At 40.8% G+C, this 21448-nt stretch overlaps 1 long non-coding RNA gene across 1 annotated transcript in view; it reads right to left on the reverse strand.

Annotated features, from left to right (window-relative positions):
* LOC125014421 overlaps nucleotides 1-21448 on the reverse strand; it is a 126832-nt gene that overhangs the window by 68299 nt on the left and 37085 nt on the right. Inside the window, exon 2 of the long non-coding RNA XR_007113512.1 lies at nucleotides 11845-12007. This is a non-coding gene — a long non-coding RNA (uncharacterized LOC125014421). The remainder of the gene's footprint in view (nucleotides 1-11844; nucleotides 12008-21448) is intronic.

Consider the following 21448-nt stretch of genomic DNA (forward strand, 5'->3'; position numbering starts at 1 on the left):
CACCCTGGACAGGTCACCAGTCTGTAACAGGGACTAACACAAACAGACAAACAACCATTAACACTTCATTAACACACCTACGGCTCATTTGCACTGTGGGAGGAAGACGGGTAGCAGATAAAGCCCTTGCATGCACAGGGAGAAACATGAAAACTCACCCAGAAAGGAGCCAGCTGACAAACAGGTTCAAGCACAAAACCTGTGGCGTCCTAAATGGCAACATGATAGGTGTATATTAGATGAAATACTTATCAATATATGTGCGCAGTGAAGCCTCAAACTGCAGTGTGGCACTTGACTGGGAGGAGTGAATTCCTCAAGATTTGTCACCGGAAGGTTGCCATGGATGCAGCAGAAAATCCAGGCAAGAAACCGAATATGCAGTCTTCTGAAAATGTCAAATTCTTCCTGTGAGCGTGGCATTAAAGCTTAATGCGACCCAACCATTGAGGAGCAAACTTATAATAATACTGCTATCTTCCATTTCTACTTCATGACTTTTTCCCTTGTTTTTGTTGAGAGCAGAATGACTTTGCCTTCAGACATTTTTTTGTCTCAGTTTTGCAGATCGTATTCTTCCCTTTGATGGCGCACAGAAGCCCTTGCTGTCGGCCACTGTCTATCCCAAATTGCAGGCTATTACACTGCAGTAGGTGCTCTGGAAAGTGGACGTTGGATATTGTCGAAAGAAAGGCGTCCAACATAGCAACTAAATGCGGTCTATAAGTGTGCCGTTTTGACAACCTGCTTCTGCATGTGCTCCATATGAGAGCCTTTTAATCACCCTTTTCATTACGATTACAGAAGATCTCACAAAGATCTGCAGCTTACAGATCAACGTGAAACGAGGCTGTTTAGCTCAAGCCTGTGAAACAGCAATAAAATCTGACACTCACCCATCAACATGCTAAATCACAAGGCATAATAAGATATTTATGACGGTTTGATGGCCGCTTCTTGAAGTCAGTTACGTCACAGCAAGCCACATACGAAGCTGCTGATAGAATCTTTCAATAAATACAATGCCAGTCCTCTCTCTGCTGCTCATGAAAGGCCATGTCAACAGCTAATCCACTATTATAGACATCATTTCAGGACCGATAACTTGTCACAAACAATTCCCCACTTGTGCGTAGGAGGGACCTGAAAGGACAATCTGATAGTCACCCAATCGGGGGTCCGAGAAACACAAAGGTTGTCTGGGGTGTGCACAAGACATTTAGTGAAGGAAAAAAAAAAGTGTAGAAGGAGGCAAATCTAATTCCTATTCTCTTCCCTTAACAATTCTTCAATTAAATTGTCAACTATCATCTCAGCTGCAGAGGCAGAAGGAAGAGAATTAGGATAGATTTACAGCCGTGGATCTCAGCCATCCAATGTTATTTTACCCTCGAGTCAACCTTGGTGATATCAAAGGAAAAGCGTGATGAAACGCCTCCAAATGACACACAATGAATCAAACCAGAGACAAGTGCTAACGGAATTACTCTAAGAACCATACCATTTACTGATGTTCTGCAACAAGCACTAACCTTTGTGCTTCTCTTTTTCCTCTCTAGTTATGAACTAAGAGACAAACGGTGGTTAGTTTGTTCAAATGTTAACCTAAATTACAAAATAAAGACAGATTTATTATCCCGGATTTGTTATAATCATTATTCTTTCAAGATCTATACAAGATGTTTATTGCCGGAGGCTGCATCTCCTCAAATGGCCACTTGAGGTTGGCTTCAAAAGTGAGTCAGTGGCCATACAACTTTTTTTCTAGCAGCAGGGAAACAACCAATAACATTCAACATATTTCTGCTATTTCTGTGATAGTGTACTTGGATCCAGGTCACTCTGGGGGGCCCTAAGAGTAGGAAGCATTGAGGGGGAGTGGGGCCGGTCCACTGTCTTTCTGACTACAAGATCTAGACTGACAGCTCCCTAATAAACAGACTCCCTCCTCAGGGTCTGAGGGCTGTCTTGGAAGGGGTGTAGTGATGGGTCAGCCCTCTCCTGGCAGGGTCTGGGGACAGATCCACAAAATGTTCAGTCCCAACACAAAAAAATAATCAACTAGAACACAGATGGTCCTTATTCCCCATTTCCATATCTTTAATATCATAGTTTATTGTATGCTGCTTTGGGTAAACATATGTCCTGCATTCCAGTTGTGGTGTCCGGCAACAGAATGATGTTAGTGGGGTCCTATGGGTTGAGGGGAGGGGCCTCTGTGGATCATCCCACAGATACTTGATCAGATTGTGCTGTTCTTCATATTTTTTAGTTGTTCTTAAACAGTTTTCGTGTGTGTGTCTGTGTCAGGCTGCATCCTGCTGGGGATGACTGCTGCCATCAAGGAGCATCGCTTTGCATTACCATGGGATGGGGGGTCTGGACAAGGTGGGTCGTACATATCTGGTTTTTATTTGTGAGAGTGAGACTTTTGGTCTTCTTTCAGCTCAGGTGTCTGCTTTCATACATAAACGTGAATATACCATTTCCCTTTGACAGGTACCAACTGAGTACCTGAAAGTTAAGGCAGCAACAGATTACTCCTGAGAACCTTTAAAGATAAATGGAGGGATTCCCAGTCAAAGCAGCAAACAGGAAACGGCACCACTACAAGGCTTTCAGAAAACTTAAATGACTACTCATTACTGTCAACCTGTCATCGCTGTTACTAAATATCCATTGATATCTCTGAATGATTGAAGCCTTTGATAATAAAAACACTCTATAACACAGTAGTTTGCATATTACGTCCAGCACTCTGAATGCATTTGTCAGAAGAATTCACCGCTCACACAGACAGCGTCAGTCATTTCAGGGACTGCAGTGAAGTACTGCGCCAACTTCCGTGTCAACAGACATCTGCCTTGCTGAAGTGTCTAAGAGCAAGATTGTGAATCCCAACAAGCTCAAAGGAGGCTGCTCTGCAGTCTGGTCTGACCTCTGACCACCCTGTGGGAGGAAGGACGGAAAAAGAAAATTCGGGAGGGGTTCAGCTGAGGGCCAAAAAACGCCCAGGGGAATGTTCGGAACCATCAGAATACCGAATATTTCTCGGAGCGAGGAGATAGCCTGGATCGCCTTTGCAATCTCCCAGAGTTGTAGCTATCAGTCTGAGGGTTATGGATGAGATGGGACAGGTGAAACTCAATTTGACTTCACTTAAACAAGGCCAGCTGCCTGTGCAGATGTTTACTGTGCTCATGGCAAATCGAATCATTCTTTCTTCTCTCATCGCAAGCACAATATACACACAAGGTAAACATTGATCAGCAGGTATTACATGAGCGTATAAATACATTAGAAACAGCATGCTATCAGATTAGACCACGAGATTCCCTTCAACCAGGGACAGCTCAATCGGCACATCGACCTCACTTACACATGGCCGAGACGGAGAATTAATTAAAACCTTAATTAAGTCCGCACACTGGGCATTAGGAGCAGGCTGCTTAGAATACTACAGCGCTGGCTGGCTGTGCCCCGAAGTGGAGCATCAGCATTTCTGCAGTTGCACAACAACACAAAAACAAAACAAATGACATGTCACAAGAAATGAAGCTGGCTTTAGTTTAAAGCGGCAGCGCGAACAATCTGGCTGACTTGGCGTTTGTGACTAAGAAAGAAAGAAAGGAAGAAAGAAAGAAATGCTGTAAAAAAAAACAAGAACACTAGAATATTAATGTGTGCAGTCATTGTCCCCTTGGAAAGCCTGTGAGTCACACAACAGCCACGGCTTGGAGTTCAGGACTGGGCCTGGAAGATGTTGAAATGGACCGCTGAGAGATTTATTTCTTCCAGGGAATTGTGAGCCAAAGATATTTTTATACTGGGATTAATGTGTTCTGACAGAAATGAATCTGTCAGTTACTCGTTGCCTCGTGGTTTCAGAAAGAAATATTCTAAATAGAACTGTTACACAATGCATTGTAGATTCAAATCTGGGGCTGCGGAAGTAACAAATTCTACTTTATGTGTGTTTGTGAAGGCATTTCGTAGTTCTGCGCGCAGTACGCTTGCCGCTGTTACATCACAGAATCACAGATGATGCATTTCTTTCAAAGGTGACTGTGAGAATTTTTGAAGGTCAGCTCGGCGTGCTCGCTTTGATATGTCGGCAGTGAAGGAAATACGAAGGAAATTAAAGAAAATCTCCCGAATCACTTGGTACAAACTATTCTCACCACGTTAATCACTCTATCACAGTAACATCATGCTACTCACATGGATCCAATCACCATCTCTTCATTTACCAACATAATCAGTTCTGATTGGACAATTATTTTCTCCCCTCGCCTTATTTGCCTTCCTGCTTAGTGTATGGAACATGATCCGATACAAAAACAAGGTGGAGGGATGGCGGGGAAATGCCTTCCTGGGTGAAGTAAGTTGATCGTAAAGATTTAGTTTCACCCAATTTGTCGATGCCAGACGCCACAGATTTTTTTTTCCAAGCGGAGCCTCTGTAGGATGCGGCCAGCGGGAGCCGCTAAAGATCGGCCAACACTTGCCCTCGTGGAGCCACACTAGCCTTGATCCAAATCCAAACTGACACCTCATAAACAGGTTGTCAAAAGGCTTTACCTTGATTTTGTCTGTCGTTTTGTCCATCTCTCAGTCTCCTCTAGGCTTCACTCAATAAATGAATTACATCCACCCAGTGGAGATGCTTAGTTGGTGGATTGTTGGCTCTTGCACGCTACCTCTCTCAATGCTACTATCTGTTCTGCAGACATCTGCTTTCACAAATATGGATGTGTTGTGTCAGTTGAAAAGAAAAAATCAAGCCCAGTTATGTCTTGCACTTCTTCTTCAACCTCACATACGATGAATAGACTCCCCACTTCAAAGAGGCGTGAAGTCAATAAGGGCAGATGGTTATACATCTGTCAGTTGAATGCGCGGCTGAATGAAACATTTCTTTGTGATAATTTGTTGATTCAGAGGTAGGGGTTGAATGGGTAATAGCTAAATTCCTTCAGCTCTTTGCTTAACTAAGTACATTTCAATTGCCTATTAAAATGCAAATTGTTTCATTAATTAAGCACAGGGGTGTGCTAACTGCTGCACACAGCATAGGTAAATAAAGAAACACACTTTGGTGATCATAGCACACACATTACTGGGCCTAAACTGCTGCATTACATTGTTAAATGATTATTTATTTCTCTTTTGATTTTGACTGGCTTTACAAATAAGATATGAAAACAAAGTGTGAGGTTGTGCATTTGCAGGCACATGTGAAATGACTTGTATGCACCATGCTAATGCCAATAAGGGTTTGGAGAGGAGTTGTAATGTAGCTGCCTGTAAATTTGACTCGGCATGCAGTTTTCAACATTTCAAAACTTTTAGGAACTGCCAGTGTTTCGAGGACCAGACTCAAATCTACAACAGGACAGAATCTTCCTGCAACGGATGATCTGACCCATTAATAGCTATGAGACTACCTGTAAGACTGATATTGGATAATAAATACACATAAGGAGAAATAAGTGCAGAATAAAAGCCAATAACGATATCATTATATGAATCTCCAGAGCTTCAGTGAGGGAAAAAACCCAACCACTACACTTTCTATGATGAGGCTCAAATCATTTCCCACTACTGCGTTCAAAAATCTTTAAGGAAGTTAAGGGAGTCGTATGATGAATCACTTTTAATTTCCAGGGAGCTAAAATAATGTCCATTTATAACTGGCCGCAAGTGTTTCCAAACCACTCTCCTAAGGCCTCATTACGGGCCCTCGAGACATCCACGCTCTCAGTTTTCCAATACATGCTCAGTCTTGAGGACGGAAGGAGACAGAGGAGAAGAAATTTGCGACACACACATCAAATCAATTCCTTTCAAAACAACACAAATCGCTTCAAACGGTGCTGCCGGAGTGATGGGAGCATTTAGGATGTTTACCTCTTCATACAAGGCAAATTTCATGGCACAATTCAGTTTTTGATGAAGAGAGTTAAAAGCTTTCCCCAAAGAGGATGTGTTAACCTGTCAAACACAAGTGTTACTAATGACATTAATTGCAGCTTCATTTCATTTTGATTTTTCCGTGTGTCAGTTCCTAGTATTGAGAGAGCTGACTCACTGGGAGGGCTTACTGGTACACCTTGCATGATACTGAGCCATCCCTAATATCGTTAGTCACACCTGCGCGCTTCCTGCCATGGGACATCAAAATATCTGGAATAAAAAGGCCAATTTCATTTCCCGTAAAGCAGAATCCAATAAAAATGCCTGATAAAATTAGACAATTTACTGGAAAAGATGGAGACTGGTGGGGTTTAATAACTCAGCGGCAAGTTATTACATTTAGATTACAAAAAAAGGCAAGCTGATGCACTGTTTGCTCGTTGATAGCTGTATGTTGTTTTTACAGCTTTAAACTATAGTTTCAACACACATCAGAGCTGCTTGTGCAAATGTCACTCAGTGAGTCTCATGTTATTCCTCTGTAATTTCTATGGCTGCCATTAGAGGCACTGGGAGATTGGTATTGGTGCCTGAACAAGGCACTTTTAAAATGGTGGATCAGTACTGAGCCTCAGCCAAGCCTAAAGGTTTGCAGTGATTTGTTCTAGATGTTGATGTTGTTTCAAAACGTCTTCTTCCTCTTGGTGGCTGGATAGCGTCAAAGCTTCCAAACATTGAACGAGACAAACCAAAATCATGTAAAGTGCTTTCCTCTGGAAAATTAAGTCAGTTACTCAACAATATGTAAATTGTGTAATTGTGGATGTTTCTCTCATTATGCCATAAAAGATCCCAAAACAGAACACATGGAGTACACTCAGACAAAGGCTGCTCCGAAACAACAACAAACCCTCAACAACAATTGCAGATGGAGGATATTGTCAGGTTGGAGCAGTCAGTTGAGTTCACCTACTAATGGAATGAGAGTAAGGCTTTCCCTCTCCAAACTAACAGCACTAGGTGTGGGTTGGTTGAGATCCAGCTGCAGCTGATGCTGGATTCAAGACAACTTGGGGAAAAATGAGCTCTGAGTTGAAGAACTCCAAAATCACTGCTCCCAAAATAAGAAAACCTGCTGAACATATTTTTATGACAGAAAAACGAAGAGTAAATTTATGAAGCTAGGAGAATGTGTCTTAACTGCAAACAAAGGACTTAAAAATAGTAAAAAATAAATAAAATAAAAATAATAATAACTAATGTTAAATGTTAGGATGTAAATTTTGCAATTTATAGTTAGAATATGATCTACAGTTGTTTGTATATGAATTGAAACAGAATTAAATGCGGCTTAAACTGCTGATCGACTAATTCCTCAAATTAATTGGCTCAAACCAAGCATGGTGTCTGGTCTAGCTTCTAAATGATTGGGTCTTTATTGAGAATAGATGTTGATGCCGTCCATCTTTTAAGTTGTGGGTGGGATATCTCCAGATTTTAAGGATGCGATTTAGAAGTGGACCTCAGAGAATCCAAGAGTAAGAAGCAAAGATCTGTCTCGCGAAGACACACTGAAAATACTGAACCATAGCTTCACACTAGCAGAATGACAAGGAGGCAGGTGGCAGCCATTGACATTGCCGAGAACGTAGAGCAGAGTCCTCCATCACTTGAGAGAGGGAACGAAGAGGAAGGGCAGAGCAATCGCCAGGAATGCCAAGCAAATTAGATTCTCACAACAACTCACTTGACTTTTAATGCTATTACAACACATAAATTATGAGTGAACTGTCAAGCTGACGTGTTCTATTAAAAGGAAAGTGATGGAGAGATTATAAAACTATTAGATACTCCACAGGTGAGGCTCAAGCCATCTAGTCATCTTTACTGACAACCTGTGGCAACATGTCATACAAACAGCTAAATGGAGGAAGCACCGCCAAAGAAACCAGTACCAGTTGAGTCATACTTGAGTGAGTTACTAACAGTGTTTGAGGTTTTATGGTTTCTTTGTGCCAATATTTAACCTAGTAAGAGAGACATAGCGTTATGTAATTACATGCTAAAATGCATAGTATTCCTTTCAAGGTAGGGCTGGGCGTATCCATCTAAATATCGATTGTATCAATACCAAGTATCGGTATCGGATCGAGCCCAGCCTTATTTCAAGGTGGTACAATTCATTGTCAAACACAAGCCTCTGACACAAACAGGCGATGGTTCAACTGAATTCTTACTTTTTGACATTACTTTAATTAAGTCAACGTGCGATAATTAGCAACAGCAACATCCCCCTTTACTCTAAAGTCATAAAGTCTGCTGCATGTCTTACAAGTACTATCAGCTAAGTATTTGGTTTCATGTCAAAGTATTAGGTGGCAGTTTACTGCATCCTATGGGACACCTGTGTTGGGATAACAGCCTGCCATAAATGTCTGCCATCGAATTAGTTTGCTGTGACTTACGCAGAGCAATTATCTCTGTGCATCAGTATCTTTACACTTGCGTTGCCTTTGCTGTGGGTTCATGTCCGTTGACTCACCAAATAAACACTGTTGTTAGCTCAACACTTAAATAAGGGCAACATTTTTGCAGTAAAATGAATTATGTTATGCCATCATTTTTCAGACTGTTGTGGGTTTGAATTAAAACCAATCACCGATCAACCCTTAATTATGTGTAAGCATTGATTTTAAACGGGTCACTTATAATAAACAAAACAGAATAGAAAAATTTGCTATAGCTATAGGCTGTGAATATATTGTCAATTCTCATTACTTTAATGCAATGTACATATATTTCTGTACACCGAAACCTGTAAGTAATTTATTACATTTTCTTATTTTACATGTGTTTATATTTCTGTATATAGCTGCTGTTGCAAGTCAGTGAAACAAAATGTAATACTAACGCATACTGCTGTTGTATAGCTTTGAATGACAATAAAAAGTCTAAGCTTAAGTCTAAAGGCATAACGTATGTACGTAGCCTATGCCTGCACCATCTCGTCAACATCGATTTCTCTGTAAAAACGCCAAACGCTAGTTGGCAGTGTGTCTTTTTTACCAGCTGGGTTAATTATTGTTTAATATTTTTAATTATTGTTATAGTTTTTAGCACCTTAGAGTAGTTTTTTGATTATTTCTTCATCATTTATATTAATTCCAAGGAATGACCAGGGTTATGAGTTTGGCCACGAAAACAAAAATCCCTCATGAACCCTTAACTACATGCGTATTGTGTAGTGCAGTTCACTTGTAAAGGGTATGAAATATGACGTGACCTGTGAATCATGCTCTCTGCCCCAGCTCAATCCATCGCCCCCCGCTCCCCTCACTTAGAGACGAATTATTCAATTATTATTCAATTCAAGAACAATAATACCAAGAGGAGGTGGTGGAAAGGTACATGATAGAAGTTTACTGAAATGAGTGCTGAAGACTGGACTGTAGCTCGCCCTCCCCACTTCCATCCTCCTACACATCTATATGAACCAATTTGCTGGTGTGAGTTACGGCACCACAGGCAGATCAACCACCCACCAGGGACAATATTAACTGCCGATTTGATGAAACACACACACATTCACTGATTAGCAGCCCATATCTTTGGTGGGATTAAGTGAGCAGAGCCATGCCATCACCTGTGTGGGTGTGGGAGTGATTTACTCAGATCTGTGATGTGTGTTTGCGTGTATGTGGGGTATGGTCTGCGTTAGTGCGGATGTAACGATGGATACAAGCATGTGGGAAGGCTAGTGATTTTTTTCCCTCTACCATCTCTGATAGACCATTATTTACAGCTGAGTCCTTAATTTACCCATCAATTACATCCCTTAATAATATAGCTTATATTTCAACTCGGGTTTTATTCATTAAAAAAATGACACTAAAGTAGATAACTAGTGCAGTCTTGCTTGACGCCCTATGAGGCTGTGGTCAGTCTGCACTGGGAGATGTGGTCTTGTAGGAATCAGTTACTGATGAATACAGCTACAATGATGACACAGATTTAAATTGTCTTGTTCGAACAGAGCAAAGTATAAGCCCAGATCCATCAAGGTCTGTACAGAAAAAAAAAAAGTCTGTTTGCTATGGAGAACATCAACTGGTGAATAATTGATGCCAAAACAAACCGTCTGCCTGCCCTTTTGGCTACACAGCAAAAATTTGAGTTTTGAAAGTTCACGGTTATTTGACAGTTGATCACTCCGGTATTAGCCGAACAACTTAGTGATTGTGATTACGCTCTGCCCACTCATAATATACTGAAACATGTATAGCTGCTATATATAACTTTAACTTCAATATACACTGAGACATTTATTTAAAGGCTGTCACGAGTGAACCAAGTCATTAGCTTACTAGCTAGGAAGCTCTGTAAGCTAGCTAGTTTAAAAGCTAAAGACAACTTAATAAAGTTGGAGAAAAATAAAATATTTTTCTCCATGTGTCTTGCTTTCGAATGCACCAGAAACTGTGCCGACATTGAGCACGTCAGCGTCTACTTTGCTTTACTCTTTGTTAATTTGAATGAATCCTTGTCCTCCATAACTGACTCAAGCGACAGCTCCAGTGGATCAACTATAATCCTGAATGAGGTCCCTAACAGACGAAGAATATGAGGATACAACTGAGGCAGTGTCTGCTAAACGGGTCAGAAAAAAAGTCTCTTAAAACGTAAACGTTGATTTTGTCCTGTTTTTGGTAGTTGATTGAAACTGTGCTATAAATTAAGAACGACGGTGAAGAAGTACTTACTCACTGCCTCCTAGCATGTAGGGCAGCGACGGTGAAGAAGTACTGCAGCAATATGAAGCAACGAAAACTTACAGACACCGCAAGAAGACGAATGGTTAGGATGACATAATCAATACTGTGTTGCTTCTATCGGCACGGCTATTGTGTGATATAAGATTATCTTTGGATTGCTTTGAAAGAGCTGATATACCATCTGTTGAAAATTACAATTTATAGGCCATTTTAGCGCTTACAGTGTTGTAGATGAAGGCTTGCATGAAACTCTGAACATGTTTTTCAGAACCAGCTTTAGTATTAGTTTAACACTTTTGTAAGTTAGAAAAAGCAACTCTGTCATAGTGTTAAATGTTATATTCCACGAGAGTGAGGAAACACATAGACCCTTAAAAAGAGTTGAAATGAACCCTGTCAGAGTTAATTCAACACGTGACTTTTTGCTGTATAAGAATATACAACAAGGCCATTACACAGCCTATATGTATCTAAGTAGGTACTGTTGGCTACATCATCACTACAAGTACACATACATGCAGATATCCTGGTGGTGTTTAGAGACACATAAGTCTCATCACTTACAAATATGTCCTAAAGATACGCATGCAAGAAAAAAGTTCCCCACACATCATACGTTGAAAGATAAGACAGTTTTCTAGTTGTTCAATTATACAATGACACTCAGAAATATGTGACTTTTGATTAGTCACATGTGTCATTCATGTCTGACTGTCATGGGTGAGAGAAACACATTGCTTGAATGTGTACTTAAAGTGAGGGGATTCTTTGAAGAGCAGGGACATGAGGACTAATCATGGAAAGTCTAAACAGGAATCAAAGACTGTCATCTGTTCAGTGTTGGTAGGAGAAGAAGGAAAAATGCAATCGTTCAAGATGCCTGGGATGTCAAAGTGATGTCTTATTCCGAAATAATTAGCTCACGCAGATAGACTAGCATCAGGGCTTACACATTTAGTCTAGTCTTCACTTGTGTTTTTCCAGCCTCACTAAGAACTCTCCAGGCAATCCAATTATTGGAATAAGATTATGCGGGTGTGGTTGCTCCGCCAGTGTTTTATTGCCCTCCAGCCTGTAAGCCACAAATATTGGCCGGCTAACATCCAATCTCTTCTCCCCGTCCCTCATTCAAGCCCCCTCTCAGCAGACCCCTCACCTTTGATAATGGCCAAATTCATCAGCAGGGACCGGTGGGGTCTTAAGGGCAAGGCAGATTGGACGAAGCTATCCTCTCCCGCCGTTTTTCTCCCCATCTCTAGTGAAAACCAGCAGCTATCTGTCTCCTCACAGTCACTGGCTGGCATTCCAGCAGACAGATGCTGTGTGAGGGGGAGAAAAAAAAAAAATCACGGCTCTTCATCCTAAGACTTTTTAAAGGTCAAACCCTACAGCTCTTATGACTTTGTACGGTTTTCCATTTAAACTCACAATCCTTCCTCTATGCCTTTTAATGTAAGGTAATCCAATTCACTTGGCCGGCAAAACTGATTGTATTAAACTGCTTGAACTCAGACGTGATATCATTTAACATGTTCTGTTACGTGTGTGCTTCACAAAAGTCTTTACCTAAGAGACCTTCTTCAGACTCACATGCCTGCCATTGCTTTCTAGCCGGAGCATAACAAAATACAATCATATACCTGCTGTGACACTTTAAGGCTTTTGCAGAATTCAAACCTTTTTTGTGCATAAAAATGACTCAAATAATCAGGGGCCCTAAAAGTGGGCAAAGAGAACCCAATCAAGCCAATGAAATGATATATATATGTATAATACTTGTGTATTTGCTTATTCGCAGATATTACATATGTGTGAGTTCCACAAGTTCATTTCAAGAGCAATATGTGCTTCCAATCAATAAGGTATTGTTCAGTGCCCCGTCAGGGATTTCTTTACAGTCTGATCTTCTCAACACTTGCGTGATGGTAGTGACAAAGGAGCTTTCAGACGTCTTCGGAAAAAGACACTGTGGCTCGTCGAGCAGGAAAATGTTACAAAACCGTCTCTAAAGAGTTTACAATCCACGAATCACAGTCAGACAGACAAAGGGACTTTCACACAACAGCTACCCTTCACAGGAGTATTTAGTCAACAAATATCACTGCAAAAGTAAGACACAATAGTCTGAGAGGTCATAGCTTGGTCTGAATATGTAAGCAACTCAATGCCTCTCTCACATTGGCTAATGTTGATGCAACTGTAACTGGGCCATCATGATTGATGGACCCATGAATTCTTGAATTACACCTCTGAATACTAAAAGAAAAAGGTTAGGACAGCTAGGATGTCTGTCTGTGAGCTAAATATTGAGAGAGGGTCGTGCAGCAAGACAACGAGCATAAGCAGCCACATGTTCAACAAAAGAATGGTTAAAGAAGAAGAAAATACATGTTAAAGTCCTGGCCTTAATCCAACAGAACTATTGCTGTGAACTAAGGAAGCAGCAGGAGATGACGGATCAGCAACTACCGGAAATATTTAGGAGCCATTTCTGCACAAGGGGGTGGCACCCAGATAATGAAAACCCGGGATAATTTATATTTCACACACTTAAAAAATGCTTTAGAAAATTCTGAAGAGTGGAAATACTTCGATGCGGCACTGCACGTATTGAATTCAAGTAACAGTAGCCACAGTTAAGTATAAATGAGATGTTAGCCATGTGGCATTAGGCATTTATTCCTCAGTCATCCATGTAACACATCACTTACATGGATGACTCAAGAGCATAAACATGAATGTCCAATGTGTCATCTCAGCTTTTATGATTCCCAAACTAAGCAATGTCAAAAAAGCTAATTTGTTGCAAGAAACTCACGACGTCATGAGGCTGTTAAGTCCTACTGGACTCGACAGCAGCAGACAGTGGGAAGCCTGCCTTTGAACACACCGTTCTCTTTCGGCATTGCACTGCTTGATGCCTCGTAATTACGGCTCATTTTGAGCAGTGAGTGATAAACTGATATGTGTATATATAAACATACATGTTTGTGTGAGTATTTTACATCATTAGCTCTGTAGGTTATACAAAGGAATACAAAAAAAATCCATGCTCATATCGATTTCGGATGTTTCCACATCAATATTTTGTCCCAATTAAGTGAGTACTTAAAATGTTGCATTCAAGTTTGATTCTGTTAGTGTTCAAAGGGCAATCAAGACAGAGCCGTCGAGACAACGTTTTGACACACTCTCAACACTACACACTTGCAAACTATGGAATATTGGATTTCAGGAGATCAGGAAATAATTGCATCAAAAGCAGAACATCAGCAGCGAGTGTGGGCATTAATTACTGTTCTGTGCTTTATGTTCCAGTGTTCTGTTTAAACAACGTGCTAAAAATGTGCATTTGATGCTGCCACATGGAACAAGCCTCTGTAGTTATTGTACTATAGTAAAAAAAAAAAAATCTTATTAAAGCAGGTGTACACAAGCAACTAGCCTTACAGCATTAGCGTGTGTTCCGGTCTAAAGTGAAATTTTAACAACACTGCATTTCATCATTCAAAAATAGACCTGAACATTAACGCTGTCAAGGGCAAAGCTGACATCATTAGCATCATCCTCTGGATCCGTTTCCAGGATAGCACAGCGAGGATCCTGTCATTTTCGCATGATATCGCCTCCAAGCCATCAGTACAGCAATAAACTGCTCAGCTGTGGGTGTTTCTCAGCAAACTGGTTACTTTAATTTCACAGTCGTTCAGTCAATGTTCTTTGTTATTTTCTGGATTAGGCAAAACAGATTAAGACAGAGACTAGCTGACAGACGAATAACAAACGTGCAAAATGCTAATTAACTCATTAACAAAATGACTTTCTCAATTTGTTTTTCTTTTTGAAAAGAGATAAACAGTTGGATAGAAATACAACTCTCAATTGAGTTGCGTATATGTGTGTATGTATATATATATATATATATATATATATATATATATACATATATACATACACACACACACACATATCAAAGGTGATTTTACTACCCAGAAGCTCTAATATTTATGTCATAATATTCACCATTTTGGAACATTTACAGGTGATATTTATTATGTTTTACCAAACAAACAAAAGGCTGCAGCCTAGAAATGCACTTGAAGTCACTTGAAATGTGGCTGCTGAATTAAAAGAAGACAGATGTATCATTCCGCCATATATTTTCTTGTCTCCGCTCACAATCGCAGTCCTCTGTCACACGTGTTTTGACATTTCTGCAGCCTCTGGGCCGGCGAACGACCATTTCCGGACTCGTGAGTTTGTCCGCTATCAACTAAGAATCTCCAGCCAAAGTTGCATTGGCTTTTTCCCGAGGCGGTGACAGTGACCCCCGCAGAGACCTCATCTTGCGGTCCAGTCCGTGACATTTAAACCGGCCCCCGGGAAAGGAGCAAATAAACAAAGACGATGAGAGGGGAAGAGCCGTAAGAAGCGCACCCTTGTTTGAAAACGGTTCAAAAGTTCTGCCAGGACCAGATGGAATGAGACATGGCCACTTGGTTCTGATCCCCATTCTCCATGTGTGCTTGGTTAGAAAATACAGGTTACAGATAAGGTTCTAGTTTTCCCTTATTTCTACTATGAAACTATTCTAGTTTCCAGGGATGTAAACAAAGCTTTAATTTAACCTTGTTACACAACAAAGTCCTCTTCCAATCTCTAATTGTCCTTCATCTCAGAATAAGTTTGTTCCAACATTCATTGTATTCAAATGTACATGATGTGTGTCTACAAAACTAAAACACAAAAGGCAACTCCTAGAAAAAACACAGAAAATCTCAATGCTTTTCTGACGTGACCGTAATTATGAAAAGCCCTGAAGGTTCCCCCAGGAGCACAGACACCTTGATTAATGAATCTCTAGCTCGGTTGTATTATCGTGAGGCCTCGGTGTAACGCAGAGAGATCAGAACAGGGATGGCTGAGTGCAGGTTACCTCACACCCTAGAGAGGAGGTCATTTTAAAGTGTCCTTCAGGGTTTCTGTAATTAGACGCCTGGCTAATGTTCTGTGATTACCGTGAGATGAACACACATGGGAACGCACAAGGTGATTTTACGTTTCTTCTTCAAGAATGCTTCTTTCTACAAAATTAGACTTCCTCAACTTTGATGACTTTATAATGTATATATTTTGCCAAAGATCAAAAGGGGAAAAAGTCGTTTCTAGCAACTAGTCAGAATGGCCAATCTGTTTCTAAATCATTTTCAAGTGAACTGACCCCCAGTCAAAGCTGTAGAGAAAGCGCTGCCGCTCTGCACCGAGGCCAGCACCGTTGACAAAAGTAGTTAATATGGAAAAGGGACAGGTGTAACACATTCACAATCTGCGAGTTGACAGGCACGGCTTTCCATTACGATTTTGTCATCGAGCCAAAAGCCTTATCAGTCTCAGTGAACACGCCGTGAATTCTGAATTTGGCTTTTTGTTCAGCTGTGTGACAAGTTGTACCTTTCACAAGATGCCAGATCTCTGGAGGCCGTGACACATTCTGAATCCAAAAACAGCTACGGACCCTGCTTGTGTTTTAACACCCTCAACAGCCAATACAATATTGTCCGTATACTGCATCGTATGTCACAACTCAACACTTCTTTCTATGGGTTTTTTTTTTTAAGTTACAGCACTGAAACCCATTAATGTCTGATATCAAATTAGATTTTGGATTTGAACACTAACTCATCAACTCTGTTCAGATTAATGGTAACATTTCAGGGTAGGAACATTTTAAAAGCATATACAACTGAACTTGTTCTTGAATTTCCCTTTAATCAAAGCCTCCAGCAATCCTGGTAATTATGACTCTTGGTTGAAGTAATGTGTTGTATTTTTAGATCCACAGAACTCTAAGAGGGAAAAAGTTTAGAGCGGATAGAACTTGAACTTGACCAAAGAAAGTTATTTGATTCGTGTTTCCAGTCGATAGCCGTTGATCCCTGTTACCTAATAGTGGTTATTATTGTTAACATGGTACCATGAGTACAAAGGCCACTAATTGCAGTATGCGTCGCGCCACATTAAACTTGAACTGGCTCAATCTCACATGAGCATTTATTTTTCATTCCAACTTATGCTCTTTCCCCTAAATTCCAAGAGGCAGCAAGTACATCTGCAGCAAACCACGAATGCAAGTATATATCATGTTGAAGAACAACACATCTGCTTTTTGTGTAAAGGTACATTTTGTTTTCTCTTTCCGTTTCGCAGGACCTGGCATTCGTGTGGATGTTACTAAAACTTGTACCATCCACCCAGACCAGACCAGGCAGCCCCACCCCATAGCAATGAGACTCAGCAGACAACCCCAACAGGATGCAGGCTGACACAGACACACACACAAAAACGGTTTAGGAAAAACTCATGAAAAACAGACCTGGCCTCCAAATTCACTCGATCCCAAACTGATCAAGTGTGGTATGATCCACAGAGGCCCCTCCCCTCAACCCATACAACCCAAAGACCCCCACTAACAACATGCTGTTACCAGACTTTGTCACGACTGTTTCAGAGACACAAGGGAGACTGACACAATGTTGGGAAGATGGTCATAATGTTATGCCTGACTGAAGTACAGCTGTCATGTATTACTCAGTATTAACTCCATCCAATCTGAGGATACAGGGCTTTGAGTTGAAACCAAATGAATGATTATCGAGTCATTTCTAACCACATGTCAACAGGTTGTTGTCATAGTTGAGGGAAATAAACTGATCATCAGATCCAAAAAGAAATGACCCTTTAGTGTTTGTGACAGCAATTTATTATCCATTAAAAACCTTTAAAAGTTTTTCTTGGAAGTTTTGAGTTCAAAATGTAGTTCACTAAAACTTGTTGCACGTTCCTCACCTCCCACATAAAATTACAAGGACCAAATGTTTTAAAATTGACAAATTTTCAATTCAAAATTCAGTGGCTTAACATTCCTCGGTTGTACATTCTACAATAGTCTTTTCTCTGAATCAAAGACTACTTAACCAGCGACAGGATTCAAAACTAGCTTTTGCCTCGGATCACTTTTTAGCAGGGCGTCAGGGAGGCTGGGCCAATAATCTCAGATCAGCACCCTTTGACGAGATAATAAGCCTGGCCAGGACCTCCCTGCTTCCATCGTAATTCCTTCTGAACTATCTGAAATAGATCCCCCTCAATATTCCGTGTGAGCCAAGTCTGCCGTCTTCATTGCGACATCCATCTTTAAAGTTCTTCAAAGTCTTCTATCAGGGTGCATGCCTGAGGGACGGCTCACAGCGGGCCGAATGACCCACATATTCCGTGTTGCCGTCTTCATTCACTTTGGTCTCATGCTCTTTCTCTTTCCATTTACCAGGGCCTATCTACTCATTTACAGGCCGGTATCTCACAGCCCATCCATCATTCTTTTTTGTGCCATGCGGTGGCTCCGTGTTAATGTATTTTCTCGGGGCTCTCCAACCGCGTTCCCTCGCTGGGGGAGACGATCTGTCTTATAGAACTAGGAATTCAAATAACGGGGGAAAAAAAAAACTACCTGGTTCACTGCAAACTCATTACAGTAATGTTGCACTTTGGTGTTATGTCTTTTATCTTTTTCAAAGAAATGCAAATGATTCGCTGACAATGATTTGGTTTTTCATACAATATACAGAATGTGAAATAGAAAAGCTCAGGATACTAAGTTAGTTCAGCGGGTTAAGGCGCTTGCTCAGGATGTTGAACAGGTTAAATATGAGATTAAATAAATGAATGAAAACTAATTGATAACATAATACAGAGAGAATGTGTATTTTCTATTTATTAGCAAATTGTGCAGGATATCAGTAATTTATAAAGAAAAAATTCTACACCGCTGGCTTTAAAACTCACCGTTTCATTGTGACTGCGTTGTCTCTCTGTCTTCTTATGTGGACAAAATAAAGTCAATATTCAGGAATGTTCTTTCAAATCCGGTCCATTTTGAGGACTCAAGAGTCAAAAAAGTACACCCAGTCAATATTATTTAATTCACTGGCCTGAATCTCACCTGTTCAATAAGTAATTTCACTCTTTGACACGTACCAATTTTAAGAACTGAGAAAGAATATCTGAATGTCAGAGGTAATAAAAGAGGGAAGGAAGCCTATGTTTGAAATTGATTGAACCTGAACTTCTGCGTATGCACTCGGTAAAACAGAAAATTGCACATCAAAGAGAAATATCACCTTAAAGTCCTTTGGCTGTTGTGAATTACAATGCAAACAATACCGGCATATTGCTCAGGCTTGTTGCCAGGAGTCTCATCAGGTCATTCTAAAATGCACTCACATAGTCACACGTCATGTCTGGCTGTCTTCATCTGAAGGCCGTTTGCTACTGCAACCTGTCTGTGTGTGTCCAGCCAGTCTGAACGCTGGTCCGTCTGCACGGAGAGACGCGGGCATCTGTCAGTTCAAAATATTCAAACTGAATCAAAGTGAATCACGGCATCCACCCCTGAGCATTTGTGCTGCTTGTCTCCCTCTTTTTGTGTCTCTCCCTGACTCTCGCCCTTGTGACTTTACAGTTTGCTTGTTTTTTTTTTTGTTCTGGAGAGATGAAAAACAGGGTAGTTGGCTTAAAGGGTTTGACACAGATACGATCTTAAATGGCAGAGGATCGACGGAACGCATTAGACTCACCTTAGCTGTCCTGAAGAGACAGCAACAGCAGGCCGGTGTGGTAGTCTGGATGAACACCGGCAAACAACAGGAAGAGAGATTGGATCAATATGGAGGTAAATCAGAAAGGCTTTAACTAGTGCTAGAGCCAGAAGACAATGGAAATCAACTTTAAAGCCCCACAGTGGGAGGATGAGAAAATCCTTGGCTTGGGTCAACCACTGCTTTGTATAGTATATACTGCGTTTACACCAAAGTGTATGACATGCATTATACAGTACACACTGGAGTCTCCAACGCTACGTCAACATTTTCTGATTAACTGAACTAATCTGAGGTCGTATAAGTCAGTCATAGCATAACAAAACAAGATTTTCCAAGTTTTACGTTAACACATTAGTCACGAAAATGCCCCTTTTTTACTACGAGTGCTGACATAAAAGCCCTTATTCACGACCGCATACTTACTTGTTTTGGATCTAAACATTGTGAAATGAATTTAAGCCTTTCCACCCTGGTTTTCACAGCCTCTGCAAAGTACGGGCTCCCTAGTTGACAATGCTAGGGAAAACTGGGCCATCTCTGAATGTAACTGCAGATCCCACGCACAGGGACGTGGGAATTCCTTATTACGCATAAAACAGGACAGAGGATGTCCCCAAAATAGATAGAACTGCATTACTTGGTGAAGGTTAGAAGGTTACCACTAGTTCACAGGTTGGGGAATGGACCACCCGGGTGGGAACATGGCCACTGTGGGTGGATGTGGATGATCAGAGGCGAATGGGGAGTGGAATTCGGTTTATGTAAGGGAAAAATGAAAAGCAGTTTATTTATGCTATTCCACTGACCTGATCAGCTTGAAAACCCTTTACATTAGACGCTTCCCCTACCATTGTTAGGAATTTATAAAAACCGCGGTGTGGACCAGCGGTTGAGATACTCGCTACGGTTTTAGCGATCCATCTGACTTGGATGAAACCCGTTCTCAACACCTAACCGTGTTTTTCTGACCTACTTGTTGTGCTGACATGTAGTTAATTAACAATGGTGCCGTGTGATAATTGTAATCTAAATGATTTAACACATCTAAATTGTGAGACAATCGAGTAACAACATACTACCGAGCTCAGTAAACCAATAGTTGTTAAAATCCGACCAACTCAGTATTTCACACGATATTCTCAGACATTTATGGTCTGCAGTGTAGATTTCCCACATGCTTCTGATGTTGTTCTCTCTTGGGGCCATGCAAAAACCTCCCATCTCCCTAATATTCTCCGCTTTCTGCACCAGCACTGAAGCGTAGAGATTGCATCCTGTCAAAGATGAGAATCGAATCCGGACTCTCTCATGGACTCAAGGACATTCCAGGAACAAACCCTGAGGTGAGATCTGACTGGATTCAAATTCTTTTTTTCAAAATAGTCATTCACACAATCCTCAATAAGTCCTGAGCTCCTACAGCAGAAAAGCACCACCGCTACAGGACGGACCCACCTCCAGCCTGGACTATTGAGGTTTTTCTTCTTGCCATACTGGCTTTGACCTTATTTAACCACGAATACAACTGATCCAAACACTCAGTTTAATCACATGTTTGTTTAGTTTTTTTTTTCTTTATTTAATCAAAAGATGGAATGAAAAGGAGTTGTAAAGGTTTTCAAGTGTAATTCCCTTGGGAAATGTCCATCCCTGCTGCACCATGAGTTTTGGACTTGCATATGATGTTGCACCAAAATGTTTTTTTGAGACAGATGGGGTATGTATATTATGTATATCATCAGGGCTGAACCCATTTCAGTGTCTCATAAAAGCTTAACTGCATCTGGCACTAGTGATTAAAAAAACAGCAGTGAAACAGAACAAAAGACTTTTAAGAACAAGTTACACATGAACTTTATCAATTAAATAATTATCATCCTACATCAGATCAAATTTACATAAATTGGATTCTGAAACCAGCTACATGCTATTCTGCTCTGTCATTAGGGCTGCGTTGCAAAAATCATTTTCTGATCCAAATCAACCTGGGTAATTTCCACATTTGAGTTGGATTGGTTTTGTAGAAGTATATGCCACTTCCTGCATCGTCTCGGCAGAAAGTCTCACGAGACAAACCGCACAACGAGGTAAGTCCATGTGTGA

This window comes from Mugil cephalus, chromosome 10, assembly GCF_022458985.1.
Source record: "Mugil cephalus isolate CIBA_MC_2020 chromosome 10, CIBA_Mcephalus_1.1, whole genome shotgun sequence".
Taxonomy (NCBI): domain Eukaryota; kingdom Metazoa; phylum Chordata; class Actinopteri; order Mugiliformes; family Mugilidae; genus Mugil; species Mugil cephalus.